Raw genomic sequence first — 14,216 nt, 5'->3', positions numbered from 1 at the left:
CACAATGTTACATAAACCCACTCTTCCTCTGTAATTTGTACAGCCAATTTCTGAAGGAATGTTTATTTAAAATAAGGCCACTAAAATAGAACACTTCGGTTTTTACACACTCCAATTTGTGGCTTTTCCAATACATACAGCATACCATTGATAAGGACCTAGTGCTCAACCTGAACTTTGAAGAAAGATAACATACTTTCCAGATTTAGAAATGGTAGCTAAATATAACACATCAACATTCACTGTAAGTGAGTATAAAAAAGAGCATCCCCTGATTCAGGACATAGACTATATAGGCAAAGGAATGGGGAACAGAAGAGGATCAGAAAAGAGACTTAGACTTAAAGACACAGAGTCTCATTTCTGTCATTCTCTAAAAAGGATAAATTTCAAATATTTATTGCAATGTAAATGTAATTTAGAGTAAATAGTATATAATTGCAGAGAGTAACATAAGTTGATCCCTATTTTTGCATCATGAGTTTGTCTTCAGCATTTTGTCTTCGTATGTCCCTAGATTAAGAACACTTCCAGGCCTTGTTACAGAAATCAGTATTTGACCGGAGTATCTCCTATCTGAATTTTATGTCAGGAGGGACCTGGATGGACAAAATAAGTTAGCAATATACCTTACCAAATGCATTTTATCAAGGCGTTTGTATTTTCTGGGTTTACTGACTACTATATGTCCATGCTGGAGTCCTTAGACTTGTTTGACGTAGATGTTATAATATTCCAACTTTCCAATTATATATGGATGGATATAATTTCCCCTAAATTTTTATCAAGTGCATTTTTTAAAACAAGCAGTGTTAATAGATCATCAAAAAATGGCATTCATATTTCGTCTCCCTGTCAACCTTACTCGAACCTCACTCGAACCTCACTGTGTAAAAAATATATTCTGATACTTAACTTAGATTCTCATGTGGAAGCCTAATGTTTTCTCAGAAGTATTCAGTGTGCAGAGGAGAGTGGGAGAAAAAAAATCAATGTTTACTTAATGCACTTACGCATTTAGAGTATCAAATGTATAACTATGGAAGAGAAATAAAATTTCAAAATAAAAACAGAATTAGAAAAATAGACTGAACTATATGTTTAAATGCCTCAAATATAAGGATCTGAGAATACACAGACTAATATCCTACACAGTACTTGATGCACCTATTTAAAACAAAAAATGTACTAACATAGGCCTGGGCGTACTTGTTGGGGTTAGCTGAAGTATACATTGCCAGCTAAAACAAGTTTTTACTTTGAATCCTAAGATCAAATTTTGAGATAAGCAATTTGAACTAGTTTCATTTTAAATGTTTAAGCTATTGTCAGAAAAATCTTTTAAAAAACTTTGAAATCCACTAAATAAAACAAAATAGCATCTTAATATTTGTGGTGTTGTCCCTAGTACAAGTAAGCAATTCCAGAAAGGGCTGGAAACCTGTAGGAGATGTGTTTTTTTATATAACTTTGGTGTCAGAGTTTGTTGACAGTGTCTATATTCTAGGGCAAGCATGTGGGTCTCTTACGTAATGAATAGGATCAGAGCTCCAGAAGTCCAAGGAAGGGAAAGGGAGATTGTCACCAAAACTTGTGCTTTGTCTGTGTCTAGAAATCTTTTAGTCCTGAGTTTCCTGCAGAATCACCTCTTTATATTTTCTCTTCCCTTTTCTTTTCATTGTCATGACTTTTGTCTTCTGATCAGGGTTTCTGATCTGCTCTGACGATAGCAAGTAACAGTTTTTCCCCTTTTATATTGCTACCTTGTCCCTAAGACCTCAAGTCCACATTACTTGAGATCAGGCAGCTGTCTGCCCATTGTTATTTCACTGAAGTAGCTAGGTCTTTGAGTGTTTAGTGTGAGGTTGGAGATGATGTGGAAGGATAGCGGGAAAAAAAGAAATCAATACTGTCAATTAACTGTGTGTGATGATAGAGGGAAATTGAGGAAGGACACACTATTATTTAAGGGTATTCAGTAAGGAATAAATAACCAACAAAGCAGCAGTTGTAACACTAGCCCAGGCCAATGCTAAGAGCTACAACCTAAGTGCCAGGAATCTGGAGTTGACTTGTCTACCTTTTAGGAATGTGACCTTAATGTGATCTTGGGCAGGTCACATCAGCTCCCTGGGTCTCAGTTTCCTCATCAGAAAAATTAGGAGTTTGGACCAGATGAATTTCAAAGTTGCTGTCAGATCTTTATAGAATAGGATGCTTTTACTTTTGCTTTGAATTCTGTTAGGCAAAGTTTCTGTTTCAAAAATAATATAGGTCACCTTTAGTTATGTTTTTTTTTTCTTTTTGTACCAGCTAAGCTGGCCTTCTTTACATCAGAAATCCTGCAAGAGAGAATCCTAGAGAGTGCTGAAAGGAATTTTAATCCATTTCACCCAATGCAGTTACACAAACAGAAAATTTTGTGATGCCCAATAAATACTTGATAGGCTATCAATTAGCTCTCCTAGAAAATGTTCACAGATCATTTAAGAGAAACTATTTTGCTGAAAAAAATCAAGGTTTTAGGTATGACTTCCAAATAGTGATTTAATGTTCTCCCATTGCTAACAGCCCCTTTAGTGAACACTAAGTATGTATCATTTCCACCTGATTAAATGTCCCCAATTTCTCTAGTCATTCCTCATATGACACGGTTTCTAGATCCCTCAGGCCTATGCCAAAATTTCTGTGAAAATGCTCTATTATTGCAACTGATTTCTCATTAATTGGTGGGACTGTGGTTCAGTACTTTTGCTAAAATTCAGAAAACTCCACAGTTAACCGAGAGTCTAGGAGATTTATTCACATTGTAAATCCAGGATATACTGTCATCAGTTACAGTGCAGGAGATAATAATCTGCTAAAGAAACTGTGACAAGGTTTTTGGGAGTATAAAGCATACAACTTTGGAACTTGTTAAACAAAGGAAAAAGTGGCCTCATTATAGTTGAATATATGATTCATTAATACTCTGGGAGAAATGGCATCCTTTGCAGTTAAAATAAAGGTAATGGGGAAAATTAAGATTTCGATCATTTATACTTTAAAATACTGTCACATATGCAATACTGATGAGGCACTTGCCTTAAATCTGTAAGGCATAAATAAATACAAACACGAGAGTATTTACACAACCACTCTTGACATAAAGAGAAGAAAGCTTATAATTTCTGAAACACTGAAGAGCTCAATTAATATTTCCAGCCACAATGCAAATTCTAAAATGATTAACAATGAAAAATCTTTACATCCTACTTCATAGAACCTTTAAATCCCTAGGATCATCCTTGACAAGAAGCTAAATCTCTTTGAGATCAAGCTTATTTTATAGGAATTTTTTTTCATTTTCTGACGTATGCCTCACTTCACACGCTAAGTTTTTTTTAAATCTTACATTACAGAGGTAAAGGCTTTTACTTTAGGCATTTCTTGAACTTTGTCACTTTTTAAAATTCACGAGTTATTTCTGACCTCCTGTTACCTATAGAATGTACCACTTATTCTATCCTTAAGGCACTACACACTTTTAGTCCATTCTATTTCTTCCGCTTCTACCTCCCAAGGTGACCAAGCATCTCATCTCATTACAGCCTCAGTTCATAGTCCCAAATTTCCTCATATAAATCATTTAAATCAAGTGGCAATGAGTAACCCATTAAATGAAGGTTGTGGGCACAATTCCTCTACATCTTCGAACTTTTGAAACTAAAAAAACATGTTATATGCTCCAAACACTCCCAACAAACAATCATGATGGGGCAGGCATAGGATAACAGTTATAGGCATTCCTGCTCAAAGCAAAAACTAAAACACAAATATGAAAGTTAAAGTAAAACAGAATAAGAAGTCTTAAAGTAACTTTGAAATGCAGCTGGACAATCCAGCCAGACTTCCTTGATTAAGTTTCTAGGCCTGGGAACAATCCTCCATGGCTCTTGATTCTGTCTCCTGGGCACTGGGTTATATCTTTGGGTTCTTGGTTCTGTCCTCTGCACCATCCTTGTTTATCCACAGTGGAGCTGAGTATTTTTTTATCAAACTTCCCATAAAATTCTGGAAGTTCAAGAGCCTCTTTTAATTTCACACTCTTTCCGTTACTTGTCCTCCAAGTGGAAAATGTTCCTGCTGACACAATATCCTCAAGAATTTTGTGGACCTTGTGTGGTTTCATAGGGCATTTATTCTATTAGATAAAGGCAACATCCACAGAGTTTTGAAATAATGGCTTTTCCGTCCTGACCTTCTGTTGAGGTGATTTAGGAATAATACTCTCAAGCCTCCTGGAGGCCTTCTGGTTTGATTGAGATGTTCTGTAGGACATGCCCTTAATGTCTTGTGAATGAATACTCTGACCTTTTGATCTTTAGAAGCTCCAGCAAAAGGCTATAGGGTCAGTCTTTTCTGTAGAATATGTTTCCAGAGAGTCAATTTCTTTTCTTTTTTTTTTTTTGAGACGGAGTTTCGCTCTTGATACCCAGGCTGGAGTGCAATAGCGCGATCTCGGCTCACCGCAACCTCCGCCTCCTGGGTTCAGGCAATTCTCCTGCCTCAGCCTCCTGAGTAGCTGGGATTACAGGCACGCGCCACCGTGCCCAGCTAATTTTTTGTATTTTTAGTAGAGATGGGGTTTCACCATGTTGACCAGGATGGTCTCGATCTCTTGACCTCGTGATCCACCCGCCTCGGTCTCCCAAAGTGCTGGGATTACAGGCGTGAGCCACCGCGCCCGGCCCAGACAGTCAATTTCTTAGTTTAATAGTTCTTCCCTCAATCTCTCCTCTTTCCTCTCTCACTTTACTATAAGCTGCAATAAAAAATCAGGCAGAATCTTCAATTCATTGCTTGTAGATCTTCCTAGCTCAGTATTTAGATTCATCACATGTAAATTCAACTTTCTACATAACTGTAGGACACAGTTTCCACCACTATAGAAGAAGGATCCAGCCTCCTTGCACCAGTGTTCAATAATATATTCTCCTCCTCCTGAACCCTCATCAATAGCATTTTCAGCATCCATATTTCTACTAACAGTCTGTTCAAGGCAATTGAAGCTTTCTCTGGCATGCTTCTCAACATTGTTCTCCAACGTCCAGCTTCTTCTCACTGCTTAATTTCAAAGCCCTTCCACATTTTCAGGTATTTGTTACAGTAGTACCTGGCTTCTGGGTACCAAAATCTGTATTAGTTTTCTATTGTAATGTAACAAATTGTCATAATTTAACAGCTTCAGACAACAACCATTTGTTAACTCACAGTATATAGGTCATAAGTATGGACATGGGACAACTGGGTTCTTTGCTCAAAGTAGCCAATAGCTGACATCAAGATGTCTTCTGGGGCTGCAATTCTCATTTGAGGTTTCGAGTCCCCTTCCAAGGTCACTGTATATTGGGAAAGTCAGTTTCTAGTGATAGTGTCATAGTAAGTCTGAGATCCTTCTCTCCTTGGAGAGGAGGAGCTATCAGCTGGGGGGGCCTCAGCTCCTCATGGTCACCCCTTTCTATTGGCAGTTTACAAGATGATGCTTGCTTTCTCACTGGCCAGACAGAATGCATCTTTATTACAACTTCTTCTGCTACCAGTTGGAGAAAACTCCATTTTAAAGGGTTCATATGATCATGTCAAGCCCATCTGAATGATCTCCCTTTCTTAAAGTCAACTGTGACACAAACTAATCACAGGAGTAAAATCTATTAGCTTCATGGTCCCTAGGATTATACAGGGCATGTACTTCACAGGGATGGAAAATCTTGGGAAACATCTTAGAATTCTACCTACTGTTATAATAATACATTAAATTGCCTTGAATGATATCATTTAGCTCAATGTCTGCCTCTAAAGGCCTATATAAATCAGGTTTAATTCTCTTTTTCTCATTTATATATAACAAAGAGGCAATAATAGTTGCAAAGTTCCCAGAATTTTTGTATTCTGAGCTTTACTATTTTGAGTAATGTTTGATGAATCCCAGTAAAATCTATATTGAGATAAAACTTAATACACTAAGTATAACAGAAATCTAAGTTTTATATAAATCATTCATGAAGAAAAAGTCTTTTAAATACAAATAATTCAGTTTCACCCAAAGATAAAATATCTTGTATTGCAAAAATTGGGCTTATAGAAATATTTATGGAAAGAGAAAAAATATATTTTACCTTATATACATTGGCATACTAATAAATGTAACTATTGGATACAAAAGGGGGAAAATGGTTTTGTATATATAAGTGCAATGGAGAAACACCTAAACAATCTTGGCTGCCAAAAAGTGTTTAGGCATATATTTTAAAAATAATAATAATAAACATGAACAAAGAAATTCCTGGGTCTCATTCTGAAAGGTTCTAATTCAATTGCAGTACATGGTCATAATCCTGTAAATGGCATTAGCCAAGGTCCTTCGGAAGCTCACAATCTAAAGTAAGAAAATAAATACTTAAAAAGTCAGCTTGCTCCAAGGATTTAATGTTAACTTTAAAAACTGAGAGTTTTCTGCATCTATGGAGATAATCATGTGGTTTTTGTCATTGGTTCTGTTCATGTGATGGATTACATTTATTGATTTGCATATGTTGAACCAGCCTTGCATCCCAGGGGTGAAGATGACTGGATCATGGTGAATAAGCTTTTTGATGTGTTGTTTGATTTCGTTTGCCTGTATTTTATTGAGGATTTTCACATTGATGTTCATCAGGGATATTGGCCTGAAATTTTCTTTTTTGTTGTGTCTCTGCCAGGTTTTGGTATCAGGATAATGCTGGCCTCATAAGATGAGTTAGAAGGAAGCCCCTCTTTGTCTGTTGTTTGCAATAGTTTCAGAAAGAATGGTACGATCTCCTCTTTGTACCTCTGGCAGAATTCAGCTGTGAATCTGTCTGGATCTGTCTGGTCCTGAGCTTTTTCTGGTTGGTAAGCTACTAATTAGTGCCTCAAGTTCAGAACTTGTTATTGGTCTATTAAGGGATTTGACTTCTACCTGGTTTAGTCTTGAGAGGGTGCATGTGTCCAGGAATTTATCCATTTCTCCTAGACTTTCTAGTTTATTTGAGTAGAGGTGTTTATGGTATTCTCTGATGGTAGTTTGTATTTTTGTGGGATCAGTGGTGATATCTCCTTTATCATTTTTTATTGTGTCTATTTGATTCTTCTCTTTAGTCTGGCTAGTGGTGTACCTATTTTGTTAACTTTTTCAAAATAAACAGCTCCTGGATTCATTAAATTTTTGAAGGGTTTTTAAGGTCTCTATCTGCTTCAGTTCTGCTCTGATCTTAGGTATTTCTTATCTTCTGCTAGCTTTTGGATTTGTTTGCTCTTGCTTTTCTAGTTCTTTTTGTTGTGATATTAGGGTGTCGATTTTAGATATTTCCCTTGTTCTCCTGTGAGAATTTAAGTACTATAAATTTCCCTCTAAACATTGCTTTAGCTGTGTCCCAAAGATTCTGGTACATTGTGTCCTTGTTCTCATTGGTTTCAAAGAACTTATTTATTTCTGCCTTAATTTCATTATTTACCCAGTGGTCATTCGGGACCAGGTTATTCAGTTTCCATGTAGTTTTGTGGTTTTCAGTGAGTTTCTTAATCCTGAGTTCTAATTTGATTGCCCTGTGGTCTGAGAGACTGTTATGATTTATATTCTTTTGCATTTGCTGAGGAGTGTTTTACTTCCAATTAGGTGGTCAATTTTAGAATAAGTGTGATGTGGTGCTGAGAATGTATATTCTGTTGATTTGGGGTGGGGAGCTTTGTAGATGTCTATTTTTGATGATGAGATCATCTACATCTCATCCTGGCACTTCTGCCGCATGTCACTCAGCATGTCTCAGAGCTTGGCCTTCTGCAGGTCCATCTCATCCAGGCAGTCTTGAGCATCTTGTTTCTGAGACTCGAGCTCCTGCAAACTGCTTGTTTCCTGGTCTAGGTCATTTTGTAATTCCTGAACCTCACTGGTTTTGTCTCATTGCCTCTTTCTTTTATCTAATATCTTGTTCCAGTGAATATTTCTCCCTTTGTAACTGGGCAGTTTCTTGACTGATGTCATCGAGCTCCTTCACACCAGTAAACTCCCCGGAGCTCAGAGAGCCCAAACTATCTGGACCGGGTGTGCCTTTCTTCGAGGGTGGGACCATGTCTGCAAGAGGACTTGAGAGGGGTCAATGCCTTTACTGACCTTCTGCTGAATGAAATACATAGCTAATGCAAATTGGTCTCTTTTTTTTTTTTTATGAGATAAAGAAAGAGAAAGAGAAAGGGGGAGAGAGAACAGGATTCTTGCTTTATTGCCTGGGCTGGAATGCAATCTAAAAATAGGTATTAAAAACCTCTTTTATGCCGATAATTGTGCTTAACAGCAGAGACAGGAAGGAATAAGGGAAGAAAATAACAAACAAACAGCCAACCAATATTTCATTTAAGTCTGTGAAATGCTATGCAAATGCTGAAGAGTGATTTACTTCCAATTTTCCAATTATGTAGTCACTTTCAAAATAGGTGTAATGTGATACTGAGAAAAATATATGTTCTGTGGACCTGGGGTGGAGAATTCTATAAATATTCACTAAGTTTACTTGTTCCAGGTCTAAGTTCAAATCATAGATGTCCCTATTAATTTTCTATGTCGTTGACCCGTCGAATATTAACAACGTGGTATCAAAATCTCCCGCTATTATTGTGCGGGAGTCCAGGTCTCTTTATAAGTCATTAAGAACTTGTCTTATGTATCTGGGTGCTCCTGTATTGGGTGCATATATATTTATAATCATTAACTCCTGTTGTTGCATTGATCCTTGATGTAATCTTCCTCCATCCCTTTATTTTGAGTCTTTGTATGTCGTTGCTTGTGAAATAGATCTGGATACGGTGTGCCGATGGGTTTTGACTTTTTATTCAATTTACCTGTCTGTGTCTTTGATTGGGGCATTTAATCCATTTAAATTTAGAATTAATATTTGTGAAGTCAATATTGTCATTTAATGCTAGCTAGCTATTTTGCCCATTAGTTGATGGAGCCTTTTTACGCTGATTTCTTCCCATCATTGTGACTCTGTTTTGGTAGTTCATCCACCTGTCGTCTTTGTAATTGCCTACTTTCAAATTAGGTCTCTGAGCAGATGTCCAACTTATTGATTCCCAGCACCGAAATCTGAGCAACCCACTGCACCGGCCAAAACAGCTGCATTAAGATTCGTGGTGCTTTTCTGCCTGGTAATCTCTGGTCTGGCTTCCCTCTTGAGTCCCTTCTTCAATCAGGTAAATGGGCGACTCTGCCTTTCCGGAGCTCCAAACGTCGATCAAAAGGGGACCCAGTCCTGTTTACTCTGCACCAAGAACCGCCGTGCCGAGGCGCTGGCAAAACTGCGATGCCGGCAAAACCGCGACGCCGGCCACAAGAGTTGCCCTGGCGACCCATGGGGCTCCTCCGCTGGGAAACTTCTGGTCCATGGGTAACAAAAATTCATCTGAAAGCGTGGCATCCTCTCGTTCTGTGCATTTTCTCTGGGAGCTACAATCCAGAGCTGCTAGTGATCAGCCATCTTGGATCTCTCTCCGCAAATTGGTCTTTGCTTAACTTCCCCGTTTGCCTCGTGTTGGCCAGAGCCCATATGTGTGCTAAAAGGTTCTGGGTGAGGCTCGAGTGCATGAAGATCTCCTTCACCTCCTGGCCACTCATGTAACCATCTAAGTCCAGGGCAGTCTTCAGGAGTATCTCCTCAAATCGCATCTTGTCTGCCACTGGCATCACCGAGTTCACTGTTGGCTCTGTTCACTTGAGGCTGTGCTTGGGGGACAGGCTCCCTGTGCTGTTGAGGCTGCTGATGCTGCCATGGGACAGCATGGAGCAGAGCCTGTCTTTTGGAGGGGGGCTGGTGGGCAGGATGAGGATGGCACCAGGGAACACAGTCTTCCTTCTCTTGGAGGGTGGGATGAGGGACAGAAGCAGGGTGGAGGGCATGGGCTTCTTCTTGAGGGCTCAGTACACCAAGTGCATGGCCACAGCGAACTTGTCTTGGTCCAAGTGCCCATCCTTGTCAATGTTACTGAGGTCCCAGACCCGGCCTAGGACATCAAGAGGCAGCTTTGCATTCATGAGGACCAGCTTGACCTTGTTTCCAGAGAGCAAACCATGGGTAAAACGCTTTCAAAAATCCCATCAAATTTGGCCTTTTCCTCCACCCTCACAGCCCACTGGGCCTCTGCAGAGGGTGGCGTGACCATCAGAGGGCTGCTGGTGTCATGGAATTCAGGCGGCGGCATACTCAATGTCCATATATATATATATATGATAAATAGCTTTTCTTGTTGCATTGATCTGTTACCATTATATAATGCCCTTCTTGGCCTTTGTTGATCTTTATTGGTTTAATGTCCATTTTATCAGTGACTAGGATTGCAACCACTGATTTTTTCTGTGTGTGCTTTCCATTTGCTTGGTAAATATTCCTCCATTCCTTTATTTTTAGCTAATGTGTTTCTTTGCATGTGAGATGGGTCTACTGCATGCAGCACACAGATAGCTCTTGACCCTTTATCCAATTTTCCAGTCTTTGTCTTTTAATTGGAACATTTAGCCCACTTACATTTAAGGTTAATATTGCTATGTGTGAATTTGATCCTGTTATTATGATGCCAGCTGGTTATTTTGCCATTGATGCAGTGTCAATGGTCTTTACAATTTGATAAAATTCACCCCTTCATGCTAAAAACTCTCAATAAACTAGGTATTGATAGAACGTATCCCAAAATAGTAAGAGCTATTCATGACAAACCCACAGCCAATATCATACTGAATAAGAAAAAGCTGGAAGCATTCCTTTTGAATACTGGCACAAGACAAAGATGCCATCTCTCACCATGTCTCATCTACATGGTATTGGAAGTTGTGGCCAAGCAATCAGGCAAGAGTAAGAAATAAAGAGTATTCAGATAGGAAGAGAAGAAGTCAAATTGTCTCTGTTTACAAATGACATGATGGTATATTTAGAAAACTCCATTGTCTCAGCCCAACTTCTCCTTAAGCTGATAAACAACTTCAGCAAAGTCTTAGGATAGAAAATCAATGTGCAAAAACCACAAACATTCCTATACACCAATAACAGACAAACGGAGACCCAAATCATGAGTGAACTCCCATTTATAATTGCTACTAAGAGAATAAAATATCTAGGAATACAACTTACAAGGGATGTGAAGGAACTCTTCAAGGTGAACTATAAACCACTGCTCAAGAAAATAAGAGAACACAAACAAATGGAAACACATTCCATACTCATGGTTAGAAAGAATCATTATCATGAAAATGGCCATACTACCTACAGTAATTTATAGATTCAATGCCAACCCCATCAAGCTACCATTGACTTTCTTCACAGAATTAGAAAAAACTACTTTAAATTTCACATGAAACTAAAAAAGAGCCTGTATAGCCAAGACAATTTTAAGCAAAAAGAACAAAGCTGGAGGCATCATACTACCTAACTTCAAATTATACTACAAGACTACAGTAACCAAAACAGCATGGTACTGGTACCAAAACAGATATATAGACCAATAGAACAGAACAGAGGCCTCAGAAATAATTCCACACATCTGTAACCATCTGCTGTTTGACAAACCTGTCAAAAACAAGCAATGGGGAGATTATTCCCTATTTAATAATGTTGTTGGGAAAACTGGCTAGCCATATACAGAAAGTTGAAATTGAATCCCATCCTTACACCTTATACAAAAATTAACTTAAGATGGATTAAAGACTTAAACATAAGACCTAAAACATAAAAACCCAAGAAAATCTAGGCAATACCATTCAGGGCATAACCATGGGCAAAGACTTAATGACTAAAACACCAAAAGCAGTGGAAACGAAAGCCAAAATTGACAAATGGGATCTAATTAAACTTAGTTTCTTTTGCTGTGTGGAAGATCTTATCATTAGAGTGAACAGGCAGCCTACGGAATGGGAGAAACTTTTTGCAATCTATCCATTTTGACAAAGGGCTAATACACAGAATCTACAAGGAACTTAAACACATTTACAAGAAAAAAACAACCCCATCAAAAAGTAGGCGAAGGATATGAACAGACACTTTTCAAAAGAAAACATTTATGCATCCAACAAACATATGAAAAAAAGCTCATCATCACTAGTCATTAGAGAAATGCAAATCAAAATCAGTATGAGATACCATCTCAAACCAGTTAGAATGGCGATCATTAAAAAGTCAGGAAACAACAGATACTGGAGAGGATGTGAAGAAATAGGAACGCTTTTACACTGTTAATGGCTGTTAAATTAGTTCAACGATTGTGGAAGACAGTGTGATGATTCCTCAAGGATCTAGAACCAGAAATATCATTTGACCCAGCAATCCCATTACTGGGTATATACCCAAAGGAGTATAAATCATTCTACTACAAAGACACATGCACAAGTATGTTTATTGCAGCACTCTTCACAATAGCAAAGACTTGGAAATAACCTAAATGCCAATCAGTGATAGACTAGATAAAGAAAATGTGGCACATATACACCATAGGATACTATGCAACCATAAAAAATGATGAGTTCATGTTCTTTGCAGGGACATGGATGAAGCTGAAAACCATCATTCTCAACAAACCAGCACAGGAACAGAAAATCAAACACTGCATGTTCTCACTCATAAGTGGGAGTCAAATGATAAGAACACATGGACACACGGAGGGGAACATCACACACTGGGGCCTGTTGAGGTGTGGGGACCTTGGGGAGGGATAGCATTAGGAGAAATACCTAATATAGATGACGAGTTGATGAGTGCAGCAAACCATGATGGCACATGTATACCTAGGTAACAAACCTGCATGTTCTGTACATGTATCCCAGAACTTAAAGTATAATTTTAAAAAATTGAGATTTTTATATAGGTAAAGTCACAAGTTATGAATAATCAGAAAGGAGCATACTCATGTAATACACACTTATGTCAAGAAATAGAATAATAACAAAAATCAGAGCTCCCCCACCATATCCCTTTCAAAGTATTAAACACTGCCTTTTCAAGGGAAACTATTTCCTTGAATTTAACACCAAAGATTGTTTTGTCTATTTTGAATTTCATACCGATGAAATAATAGTTTTTAAAAATCTAAATTATTTCACTCAATATTATATTTGCCAGATTAATTCATGCTGTTGTAGGTAGCAAAAGTTTGTTTCTTGTCATTCTTTATATTTTCTCAGTTGTTTAAATATATTGCAATTATTTATCTGTTGATGCACAATTTGGGTTATTTCCCAGTTTGCAACATCCTAAATGATGCTGCTGTAAATGTTTCTGCGTTATAACTGTCTTTTGGTGCACATGTGTACACGTCTCTAGGATTGTGATTGCTGAGTCATAAAGTATGTATATGTTCATTTTAATAGTTACTTTCATGTAGCTTTCTGAGGGTGATTATAGTAAGTTCTACTGCTCAAGCAGCATGTGGTAACACTTACTGCTGTACATGTTTGTCAACACTATGGTCAATCTACTTTATTATGGTGGCTATGTAATGATGGCTCATTGCAGTTTTATTTTTCATTTCATTCAACTTCCCTAATGATGATCATTTAGGTATCCTCTCAACTGAAGTACCTGTTCAAGTCTTTTGCTCATTTTTCCACTGGGGTCTGACAATTTCCTGTTGATTTAGAGAAATTCTTTACATAACCTGGCCACACGTCCTACTGGGATACATATTTTGCAAATATCATGTCTTAGTCTGTAGATTGTTTTTGCTCACTTTTAAAGGTTGCTTTTGCTTAAGAGAGGCTTTAATTTTAATATAGTTAAATATCTTCCTCTTGATAGTTATTACCTCTGTGTAATGGTCTGTAAGTCTTATTGTGTTGCCTTTCACTTTTATTTTTGTAAATAACTGGAATTTTTTGTGTATAGAGCACAAAGTAAAAATGAAGCCCTATTTTCCTGTATAGATATCCAATTAAGCCATTGGCACTGGTTGAAAAGATTACATAAACATTTCTAGAGATAATTTGAAGTTTTGGATAATGATACATTACACTAGTAGGGTCATGAATTTGCTCCTGTCAGATACCTAGGGGAAGAGCATCCTACCTTCATAAAAACAGGGATTAAGAAAATTTTCAACCCTAAGGGGTGGTATATTTCAGGTTGACTCTTAGTCCTAGGGTGTAAATTTTTGGCTTCCTAGTTTGGGAACCCCTCACTCTT

At 37.8% G+C, this 14,216-nt stretch overlaps 1 pseudogene; it reads right to left on the bottom strand.

Moving 5' to 3' along the window:
- Positions 1-7,282: 7,282 nt before the first annotated feature.
- On the bottom strand, positions 7,283-10,254 carry LOC105710172 (epidermal growth factor receptor substrate 15-like 1; annotated as a pseudogene).
- Positions 10,255-14,216: the final 3,962 nt, after the last annotated feature.

This window comes from Aotus nancymaae, unplaced genomic scaffold (assembly GCF_030222135.1).
Source record: "Aotus nancymaae isolate 86718 unplaced genomic scaffold, 86718_ANA_hifiasm-v0.15.2.pri h1tg000007l, whole genome shotgun sequence".
Taxonomy (NCBI): Eukaryota; Metazoa; Chordata; class Mammalia; order Primates; family Aotidae; genus Aotus; species Aotus nancymaae.
The sequence above is the reverse complement of the archived record's forward strand: the minus strand, read 5'-3'. Positions and strand labels throughout refer to the sequence as shown.